This window comes from Chinchilla lanigera, unplaced genomic scaffold (genome assembly GCF_000276665.1).
Source record: "Chinchilla lanigera isolate Chin_1 unplaced genomic scaffold, ChiLan1.0 scaffold00148, whole genome shotgun sequence".
NCBI lineage: Eukaryota > Metazoa > Chordata > Mammalia > Rodentia > Chinchillidae > Chinchilla > Chinchilla lanigera.
Window position 1 is genome coordinate 163,606 of NW_004955549.1, and position 11,270 is coordinate 174,875.

At 42.4% G+C, this 11,270-nt stretch overlaps 1 long non-coding RNA gene across 2 annotated transcripts in view; it reads left to right on the forward strand.

Moving 5' to 3' along the window:
- The window catches only part of LOC102008990, a 55,749-nt gene extending 45,633 nt beyond the window's left edge, over window positions 1-10,116 (forward strand). Inside the window, exons 6-7 of one of the 2 annotated variants that reach the window (XR_001232252.1) lie at window positions 4,377-4,598; window positions 9,985-10,116. This is a non-coding gene — a long non-coding RNA (uncharacterized LOC102008990). Of the gene's footprint in view, window positions 1-4,376; window positions 4,599-7,760; window positions 8,388-9,984 lie in introns of those variants that run through there. The other variant, XR_264912.1, reaches the window with a different exon arrangement.
- The last annotated feature ends 1,154 nt before the right edge of the window (window positions 10,117-11,270 follow it).

Sequence of the window (11,270 nt, forward strand, 5' to 3'; positions counted from 1 at the left end):
ACTGGGCTTGTGTCTCTCTGTTTGAGAACAGGTCTTGCTTCTAGCTGGGTACATGATCCTTGAGTCCAGGACCATTTATTATATAATAGGTAGGTCAGATTTCTTGATATTAGTGAAATTATCTTATTTATTATCAGAACATATGGACTGATGGTCTCTTCCCTTATGTCTTATGCAGTATGAAAGCTCAAGAGGCACTTCTTAGTTTTTGGATTTTTATAAACTGAAATTCTCACCTTAGTGAGCCAAGTTTTTGGGAGCATATTTAGATCCACATGGCTTTTTGATTTGATTACCCCCTGCACACTTAGAGGGCCATGACAACAGCGTGGACCCTACAGCCTGAAAATCTGGGGATGTAGGTGGGCTCTGATGTGCCCTCACTACAGGATCCAGCAATGGTACATGTATTGCCTTTTTATGGTTTCAACCTGGAAGTCACTGATGTAACTTCCATTCTTGCTGCACTAGTCATAAATAGTCTTATGGTTGTGTCTAACTGCCAAGGGGGTGACAAATACCAGAAGAAAACTTTCTACTCAGCAACTATTACTATCTCCACTACAGCACTCCAGGGACATTGCTGAATTATGGAAGGAGCCCTGTGGCAAAGTGGAAAGCACACTTGCCTGTGTCAAAGAGCAAGACTAGGCCAGACAGCGCAGATATGGACATGGCATTAGATCTTTGAAAGTCTTAGTTTCTTCTGACAAATGTGGGAAAGATACCTCGTACCTTGTTCCCAGCTTTATTCTGAGTATAAAATGACTCATGCAAATGGGTCAGCAAGCCACAGATACATCCTAAAATGTGGCTGATTCCTTAGGCCAGTTACAATGTTCTGCCTCTGTCTTTACCCACGGTCTCCTCTTTCTTCCTGTTTGCCGCAGAAAGCTGACTCTAAGGGGACCTCCACCCAGGCGCTTTTGTTTTCTGCCTTCTAGTGGGACAGGAAGAGGGTAGGACAGAAAGGGGAGGTGGTTGTTGGTGTGTGTTATTTCCCCCACTTGCTCCCTGATTCTGATGCTTCTGGCAGTGCCAAATGAACCTTTTTTCAGGGCCCTGGTCTAACTGGCCTGTTCCAGTAGCGCTGTGTCCTCTCTCACACCTTTAAGCCAATATGTGGCTATACCATTCTACTGTTGCTGGTCTCCAGGTCTTCAGCATCCCTGACCATACCACTATAAATAGTCTCTTCTTTAAAGCCCACCCTAAGGAGCATGCCATCTGGTTCCTGCTGTGACTCTGGCTGATATTTTATCTATCTGTGATAGTGATGGTACAGTTGGGGCTACAGGACCACTCCCCTCCACTCACTATTAAACCACTCCACTCCACTCACCTGAGCCTGGGCAGTGCCCCAGGGCTGACCTAACTACCTGGATGCAGAGATAAGAAGAACAGAGACCCTCGAGTCTGCCCTAGAAAATTCCAAAATCGAAACCAGGATGCCTGTATGCCAGAGCCTCCTGCATCACCTTCAGAAACCTTTCTTCACTTGGAGCTCATTGAAGGTTCATGCATATGGACTGCATCTCACACATTCAATTCTAACAGAGTGAATTAGAGGAAAGGACATTCACCATAGATACAGCTGATATGACTCAGCACTCCATCAATCATGCATCAACGATGTTCTGGAAGATCCAGTGGGAGGTGTGCTAGACCCGGTGCAACATTATAAATCCCTAACCCATTGCCCTCAGCGCTCATGTCATTTTTCTTTCTCCTGCACGAGGCCGCTCATTCTGACAGTACAGTCACCTAATTAAGCTTTGCTTCTGTTTCCTTACCATAGTGTGCCATTTGCAATTCTTTGTCACACACAAGAACTTAGGAACCTGCCCAGAACCCCATCACCATAGTAACATCTCAACTCCATACTCCTTGGAAGCACAGGAAGTGATTCATTTTTTCAATAATTCCCAAACCAGTGTAGTGTCATGTGTATTCAGTTTTGGAAAACAGAAGCCATAGAATATAAAAATGAATCAATATTAGTACCAGCTAGTATTCCTTGGGCACTTTTTATGTCCTAGGCATGATGTGACCTTATCTTTGATTTCAACCACCTATCAGGTGGGTGCTATCATTGCTGTCTGATTCATATGGTGATATTCAGGTTCAGGGAATTTGAGTTACCTGCTTGTATCATTTACATAGAGAGGGATGGGTCCAGGACTTGAACTCTGGAGGCCTGATTATGGATCAGATGCTCATAACACCTATTTTGAATCAGTTGCTAGCCCTTAAGGGGAGGTTAAAAAGCTGTAGTGGCATCTTTAGTTTTTCAACATTGTTTGGGCAGACAGCACAAGGACTCACATTGACAATCATCCAGGAAGCAGGTACAATAAGGCCACCTTTGTTCCTTTGGAAGTTCTAGGTTTCAGGCTTAATTGATACACAAATGAAATTCCACTGCAAGCACAGGGCACATTTGCCTAAGGCCTTTCATTTGCCTTCTCCAATGTGTTGCTGCTTAATGAAGCTATTGAGGAAAGGTAGGGCTCTAAGTTTGTGGGTGGGATGGGGGGTGGGGAATGGGCAGTAGCTCTTAATGAACTTCTGTGCCTGCAGCTTTCATGGGTTGGGGCTATAGCGCGAGGGTGGTCTTTATTGCCATGACAAGAGATCTTTGGGAAGGAGGGCTACCTGCACAGCCTAAGAACCCAGACGGAACTGGAGTCATAGAACACGCTCCGAGGCTTCCCTCTTCTCTGCTCCCCATATCCAGCCTTTGTTTTGCTGCACGGGAGTGCCCTATAAATGCCACTCTGCTCCTCACATCACTTCCTCTGCCACTGTCTGACCTATTCTTCATTCTGCCCTCAACCGGCCCTGCAAGTTCTCTTATTCCTGAACTTCCTCTACTTCTGGGATCAGAACTGGTCTTGCTGTATGTCTTACATGCCTACCTCTGTCCTTTTTTTAAATAATTTTTTTTGTACCAGGAATCAAACTCAGGACCTTGTGCTTGACAGGTAGGCACTGTGTCACTGAGCTATATCCCCAGCATACCTCTCTTTTTTCCTCTGCTCCAGACTGGGAGACTACACAGGGAAAGGATCAGTTTTGTTCATCACTATCGCCTGATACAAATCAACATCAACCCCACCTTACTGATGACATACCTGAGACTCAAAGAGGGGAAGGGTCTCATCCAGTCTCTGCAAAACTCACGAGTGGTGATATAGGGTAGAGACACAGATAGGTTTGCCACCAAGCACATGACTGAGAATGGAGTTGGTTTACAAAATTGTGTTAATCTCACTTCACTGTATGATGGGATTGCTGGATTGTTTTGAAGGAAACATGGTGGGTGTTATAAATGGAGCCTCAGTTATAGGTTTTCTTGACACCCTCTCACCTGAGATGGAGACATATGGCCAGAAAAGATGTTGGAAAAGCTACGTGGGAGAGTTAGTGGATGGGCACACTGACAAATGCTGTCTGATATGCCTAGAAATGTGTGAATGGGTGTGCATATGTGTGCATTTGTGTGAGAGAGAGAGAAAGAGAGAGACAGAGACAGAGATAGAGAGGATTTTACAATCTTTTCGAGAAGAAACATTTGAATTATGAGAAACATTATAATGGAAAATTTTTACATAATATCAATTACATAAATTATGGAATGTATTTCAATTTTTGTCATTATGGAAAAAAGTGATTATTTCATCACAGTAGAAAAACGAAAAGAAAAATTAAAAGCAAAGAGTTTACGTAAGAGTCATATAATGCCCACGTTTAAAAAAAAAATCCTTATCTAATGCTCACTGGTGGCTAGAACTGAACAGCCGGAGGATCCTCCTGCTCCCTAAACAAATCAATAATGAAACCTAGCAACACAAACCTAAGTCTAAGCCATGTCATGAGAAGATCATTGTCTTTGTTACTTTTCGCTCATTGCTGAGATAAAATACCATATCCCCCAAATTAAGGAAGGAAGAAAGGGTTAATTAGGCCCACAGTTTGTGGAGGTTTCAGTACATAATCAGCTGGCTGCAAGGCAGGGTGACATGGCAGAGGGATAACAGTTCACGGTGGCAGAAGACAGCAAAATTAGCAAGAGCAAAAGATGGGAAGCAAGCCTCTTTTCCTCCCTTATATTGTATATTGGCTATCCACCCACCTGATCTCTGTGCCCTCCTCTTCCACAAGCTGAGGATATTTACAAAGTGAGGACCCTGGTCCCCTGCTGAATCACTTAGTTATACCTTTAAACTTCTCAAGTTGACACAATGAACAACATCCTAGAGCAGTAAGAGCATGTCCTCTACACCCCAGGATGTAGAACTGCTCAGTTACTTAGTTAAGTGTCTAGACTCAAGTTAACACAATGTATCAACTATAACAATTGTTCAATCACCCAGGGATTAGTTGCTGAATGCCTACATCGTGCGGGATCCACAAAACACCGGAGCTGTATCAGACAAGAATGCAGCTCAGTGTTCCAGACTCTAGTCCAGACAGTGAACAATCGTGAAAACTTCATTTGATGATAAAACAAGAGAGAAATGTGAAGCAGGCTACAGTGAAGAACGGCAGCAGATGAGGCTGTATGTGGAATGGCTGAGAGGGCCCACCATCAGCAGGTAATACGAAGGGATCTTGACGTGGAGTGAGGGAGCCATTGGGTGTCTTGCAGGCGATCAGAAGGCGGCTGTGTGCAAAGGCCCTCAGGCCTCTACCTGGCCTATTTTGGGAGAAGCAAGGATTTGAGTTTGGGTGAACAAAGCATTGGAGGTGGGAGTCGCAAAAATGAAGTGAGAGAGGGAAGGAGGTGGTGAGGAGCACTTTGTCAGCCATTGCCAAGGTTTTCACCTTTATCAACATTGTGATGCAAGGGGTGGAGAGAGTCCTTGGCTTGGCTTGGCTCCGGCAGAATCTCTCTCGTTCTTTTCTTGAGTAGAGACAACGAGGTCAAGCAAGGGTGGGGGCAGGCAGAAGACTTGAATATTGCTTCTGGATTAACTCTGCTGAAAGAGATCATAACGCAAACAAGAGTGCTGGAGGTTCAGCACATGTCAAAGGGAAGAGTGGTTTTGTGAATTTTCTTGCAAGGTGCCGAAGAGCTCTGTCCCTGGCCTTGTCCTGACTAACAGTTATGTGATCAGGAGATTTACAAGATGACTGGAGCATATGTAGTAATGAAGCAGTGTTGGGCCAAATTAGGAAGAAAAACCTCACTTCTCTATTCTAAATGAATTCTTCTTCAAATACTATCATTATCATCGTTTCTATATTCCCAAAAGGACAAGAAAGATAATGTTCTGAAACTCTGTATCAGTCTTACTGTTTTTGCTTTGTTTTATTTTTGCCTATGTTGTTGGCAGTTTGCTATTGTTCTTTTTTTTTTTAAAGTAGTCTTTAAAATAAAAAAAGAAAGGTAAGCAGAATTAAGAAAAGTGGACAGAATACTTATAATTTAATTATGATAACTTCAACTATGTAGCATGAAGCATGATTTAAGAAATTAGAGGTGTTTCTGAAAAGAGAAGAATTTTGCAGGGATGAGAAGAATGACACATACTTTTAAATGATGGGTATACTACATGGCTAGCAGAGAATATTTAGATTTTCCTTTGAGGTGCTGGTATAGACCTAGTAGCTGAAGCTACAAATACATGAATTTCAAATTTATACAAAAAAATCTTCATCACCTAGAGTTGTCCCAAGGTGAAGTGATTTGATGTAAAGAGTCTTGAATTGTCTACATGGAAGGTGCTGAATTTCAGGATGTCAGATTGGATGATCCTATGGAAATATTGAAAGCTCAGAGGTCTTATTCCATGATTCAAATCTGATTGAACCATCACACTTGTTTCTTACTTCTGGGGCTGGATTGCACATTTCATAAGGGCAGAACTTTTCATTCATCTTTATTTCCCCCACCACACCCCAAACAATGTCTTACTTATTTTGGATGATAAAACAATTCTTGGAGAAAGAACAAACATGTGACTTGTGAATTTATTATAGATTTGATTTCAACATTCTATTTATCTAGGAATGACATCTAGGAATGTACTACTTTTGTTTTTGACTGAAATGATTAGGAAGGAGAAATTAATTTTTAATTTTAGAGTCATAGTTGACTGTTTTAAGTGAAATTTATTTTAACAAATAGGTAAAAATGACAATAATCCTGAATAATACAGGAGTATCATGTGATGTTTTGATACATGTATGAGTTGTTTAATTGGGATAAATATACGTATCTGTTCAAACTTTTATCAGTTCTTCAATTCAGTTTTTTTTTTTGTTGATGTCTTTTTGAGACAGGGTCTTGCTATGCAGTTCAGGCTGGCCTTGAGCTCACTTTGTAGCCCAGGCTGGCCTTGAACTAGCAACGATCCTTCTGCCTCAGCTTCCCATGTGCTGGGATTACAGGTGTGTGCTACCATGCATTAATTTTTTATGGTAGAAAAATTCAAAATTCCTTCTTCTTGAGATATATAGGACACTCTCATTGTCTGCTGTCACTGCGCTGTGTAGTAGTGCTCTAGGACTTCTTACTCTTGTAAGAAGAGTAAGACATACTTTAACTGTATGTCTTGGTTACTTTTCTCTCATTGCTGAGACAAAATACCTGACACCCAGAATTAAGGAAGGAAAAGTTTATTTAGCTCACAGTTTGTGGAGGTTTCAGTCATACTCGGCTAGCTCCAAGGCAGAGTGGCACATGGTAGAGGGCAACAGTTCATGGCGGCAGAACAGCAAAGCAACAAGAGCAAAAGGGAAGAGTGGCAGAGAGAGCAAGCCTCTTTCCTTCCCTTATATTGTAAGCACGCTACCCCCACCCAGGGGGCATGTAGCATTCACACAATCTCTGTGCCTTCCTCCTGCACAGGCTCAGGATGACACAGAGTAAGGACCCACCCCCTGCTCAGTCACTCATTTAACCTTCAAAACTTCTCACATTGCACAATGAACAACATCCTAGAGCAGGAAGGGCACTTCCTTTTCACCCCAGGATGCAGAACTGCTGAGTCACTTAGCCAAACCTCTAGAATCCCCAAGTTGACACAATGTATCAACCATAACACTGCAACTCAGTCCCTGCCCATGGGTCAGTCTCTCTCCAGTCCTACCCGCTCCTCATGATGGAATTTCTAAGCCTGCCTTAAATTGAAGCTGCACCTTGAACCACTTTTGTGTGCTGCTCCTGAGCAGGGAGCCAGATGGGTAGAGGGGCCAGTGTGAGAGTGTACTGGGGTCAAGGACTTGAGCAGAGTCCAGGAAGAACCTTCCAGCTGCAGCTGTAAAAGCTGGAGAGGGTCAGAGATACATGAAATACATCACAGCCTCCATCTATGTAGGCAGAGCAGGGCCCTATGCAGATGACCTACCCAAGAGTGATGTATGAGGTGGCCCCCACTCAGAAAGGGACCTGACACAGTCTCACTTACTGTGGGAAGCTGTGCACGGTTTGGGGATCAGAATGATTCAGAGTAGGAGTGACCTTTGTGAATTTCCTTCTAGCCTGGGTTCCCAGGCATGAGTTATTTTCTCTTAGTGTCCTGGGACCATGGTCCTGGATTAAACTGACTACTTGTGCTCAGAGTGGGCCTCCAGTCTTGTTCTGTATTCTCTCTACCTTACCCTTTCTCCAAGTAGGAAACCAAAGAAGTCCGGTTCTAATTTATACCTTCTCTATGAATGGATTTCAGGTGGGAGAGTAGACAGAGGCAGCACTGTATTCAAGAGCCCAAATAACACAACACCCCCATGATCCCTTTTGCTTTTCTCTGCAGGAGCACAATGAGAATGCCAGCAATGGAAGGCACTCTTGGTTCTGTTAGCAGGACTGGAACTTGAACTTGTAAGCGTCTTACAGTTCAGCAGAGACTACGTCCTTTAGTATTTCCTTGTCATCTCAAGCAATTTTTTAAATGAGCATCTGCAATGATTTGAGGCTGTAGTCATGACCATCTCACATGTCATGGGATACCTGGAAAAGAACCATTTCTGGGTCAGTCTTGCTGAAGAGGTTGGAGCAGAAGGATCAGAGCCAGTATCCAGAGCCTCCTGTCAGCACAGACCCTGTCTGTGAGCAGGGAACCTTCTGTTTATTTTCCACCAAGTAGCTTTAAGTGATCCCCTTTCTCTGTTGCACCACTTCCCTGAAGTTAACTGATGGACGCTTCGAAGCCCTGCTATTCATCCAACATCTGTTTCTCTGATTCTGCAGGCTCCTTGTTGTTTTGAAGTGCTCGAAGTCAATGTTTTAAGTGCATGTGGGCATAATATTCAGCATATTAATACACACTAGAGACAGTTCCACCTACTAGAAAGCCAGGTACTACAGGGTTATAAAAGCCATTTGATACCTTGTAAAGCCCAAGACACCTCGCCAATGCCCAGGCCCTGTTTCTTGATGTAGTCAGGTGATAACACGTGTACACTTGTACAGCCTCCACCAGCAAGTGCCAAAAGTTCATGCTAAGTACTACATAAATTATCACCTAATTAAGTACTGTTATGGTTTGAATCTGGGGGAAGTGTAAACTCGATTCTCCTTGGAGAGCAATACGCAGAAATATGATGTGGAATTAATTGTATGGGTCCAGGTCAAAGATCAAAGTACAAGCAGAATTGCCTTTGCAGAGGGAGAATTTGAAAAGGATTTTTGTTGGCATCTCAATAACTTTATGTTTTATTATTCAAATCCTGCCAGCCAACAGCCCCTTCCCCTGCCTTTTTGCTCTGTAGCTCTCTGTAAAGGGATTCTGTAGGGTTCCTCCCCCTTTTCGTTCTGCAGGCTTTGTCCACTCCAGTTCCTTGATCAGTAAGAACAGCAACAGGAAGGATGTCAGCTGAATTAGAAGACCTACGATTTGGGTACTGGTTCTGTCACTTACTGACTAACTTCAGGCAAGTGACATAATCCCAGGAAACTCCATCCTTTATCTATTAAATAGATACAGTAATAGTGCCCATACCATTAATATGTTGTGAAGAAAGGAAATAATTCCCACAATGCACTTGTGCAGTGCAACCAGGGATCAGTAAACATCGACCGCCATCCATTGTCTTCTCTTCCTTTCTAGGTTTGCGGGGCATACCCTTTGATGATAGAGTCATGCCTCTTGGCTTTTGGTTTCTAATTATTCTCCATCCCAGATGTGGCTCATTTTAATGGATTCACTCATCAGTTTATTAATTCCCTGTACTTGCTCCTGAGATAGCCACATTTTCTTAGTCTAAGTCTCTCCTGCAGTTCTTTTTCTGCAACCAAGTATTTACTTTGGTCCCTGGGAAGCAGCCGTTGTTTCCCCAGCTGCATGGATTCATGATACCACTGAACTTCATGTGTGTGTCACTGACTGGGAGGTTTAAGGAAATAAGACCATGAGCTCTGAAATACAACTGTATGATCTTGCAGGGGTTGTTTTGCTCCCCAATACCCTAGGCTCAGTTTCCTTGTCTGAATAATGGAGCTTACAGTAGCACTCATTGTAAAGCACACACTTACCAAATTGCTTTCAGATTACAATGCTCACCTTTCTCTGCAGACTTACTGTCTAGATTTTCTTGCCTGCTAGCTAGATTCAGTCGACAAGAGGTGCTGGTAGAAGGTTAAAGCACCAGAGCAAGGGACTGGACCTGTTTGTCTGTGGTCCCAGCCCCTGCTGAGCTGCCTTCAAGGCTCATCAGCTTCTTCTGGTTGCCCTAGTTTTTGGCTCTACTGTGTCTGTTTTTGCTAATTCTTGGATTACAAGATTTGTCATGGATTAATTCCCATTACATTTGTAACTAGGTTCCTGTGGTAAGTTCTTTCTTCTTGATATTCTAGAGTGCGTTCTGTTTTATGCACTGATAAAAGATTTTGTGAAACAACGATAGAGTCTTACATGTCAAGCTCTTTGAATGGCTATAGGCATGTAATGAGCGCTCAAAGGACTTTAGCTGTTTCGTTTCACCCCAGAATTTATGATGTTAGACTGTAATGTGGGTCTATCCGATCTTCTCCCCAAGGCCTTGCACTTATCTCCATATCCCCCACCTCTCCTGCACCACCGGCATGATGACAAGTGCTTCTGTGAGGGTGATTATTCATGTGTTTCTGGATGGATGTGCAGACTTCGGAGATGTGCTACCAGATATGATGTTCTCCTTCTTGCCGCCTCAGCTAGAGACCATGCTGGCTGCCTGGTAGGTTGGCACCATCCCATCTGGGATGGGAGAGCTGCACATCATCTTCCCTGTTGGAATTTTTCCCTTTGTTTCTGACCTGTCCTGTTTACAGGTAGACAGCCAGGCTGTGAGCATTCCTTCCTCCTATTGGAGTCCTTCAGTGAGCAAATATGAAAGACACGTATACCAATGTGAATTAACTATAGTACTCTCAGGGCACTTTTCACTAAAATAGAGTTTTTCTCTCTTTTACGTTGATTTCTGAAATTTTTAGCAGTCTGAGGTATTCTTTCAATGTTGTCTAACCTTATCTGAATATGAATGCAATGTAGACTGTGATTAAACGCTAAGATGTAGATGTTATTATAGGTGAACACCACTTCATTAATTCCTTTAGAAATTTCCAGTTTGGTGAAACTTGAACAAAACATTTGAAATTCCACATTAGCATGTCATTCTATATATTCTAAAGGAAGAGACAGTGACAAGGAGACTTGGTTCAATCCACAGTTGTTAATTGATTTTGTGCTGTGTTCTGAGTACTCTGCTGAGTGCCTGAGATACCCACGCAGATCACACATGAGCTAAAATGTTAAGAAGGCAGCAATCTAGATAAAAGACATAAATCTCTACCATTATGTAGAGTAGAGAGCTGATACACCCAGGGCGGGTGTAGCACTCACACCCATAAACCCAGCATTGGACCATGAATCAATCATAAACTCTAGAAGCTCTCCCCATGACTGCCTGAGGCTTTAGGGGGACATCCAGACAAAAACCATAATATTTATCAAGCACTATTTTAAAATGTTTATATATTTAAGCTAGGGAATTGTATACTTTTAAGAAAAAAAATTGAAGAATATTGATGAAAATGTGATTATTTAATCAGAAAACTCAGTTAATAAAATTATTAAAGTTTTAAAAATAACGTGATAACTGAAGTTCTAATTATGAGTATATGTCTTGTATTTTCCTTCCCTTTATGTCTTCCGGTAATATTTGTTTTTGCATGATAATCATCTGCCTCAACATAATTGTAATCTTGGTTTTTTTTTTTTTGGTTAGTGACAAAATATTTTCTTACGTATCTTTCTAAACTATTTTGTATAGCATTTTGTGTACTA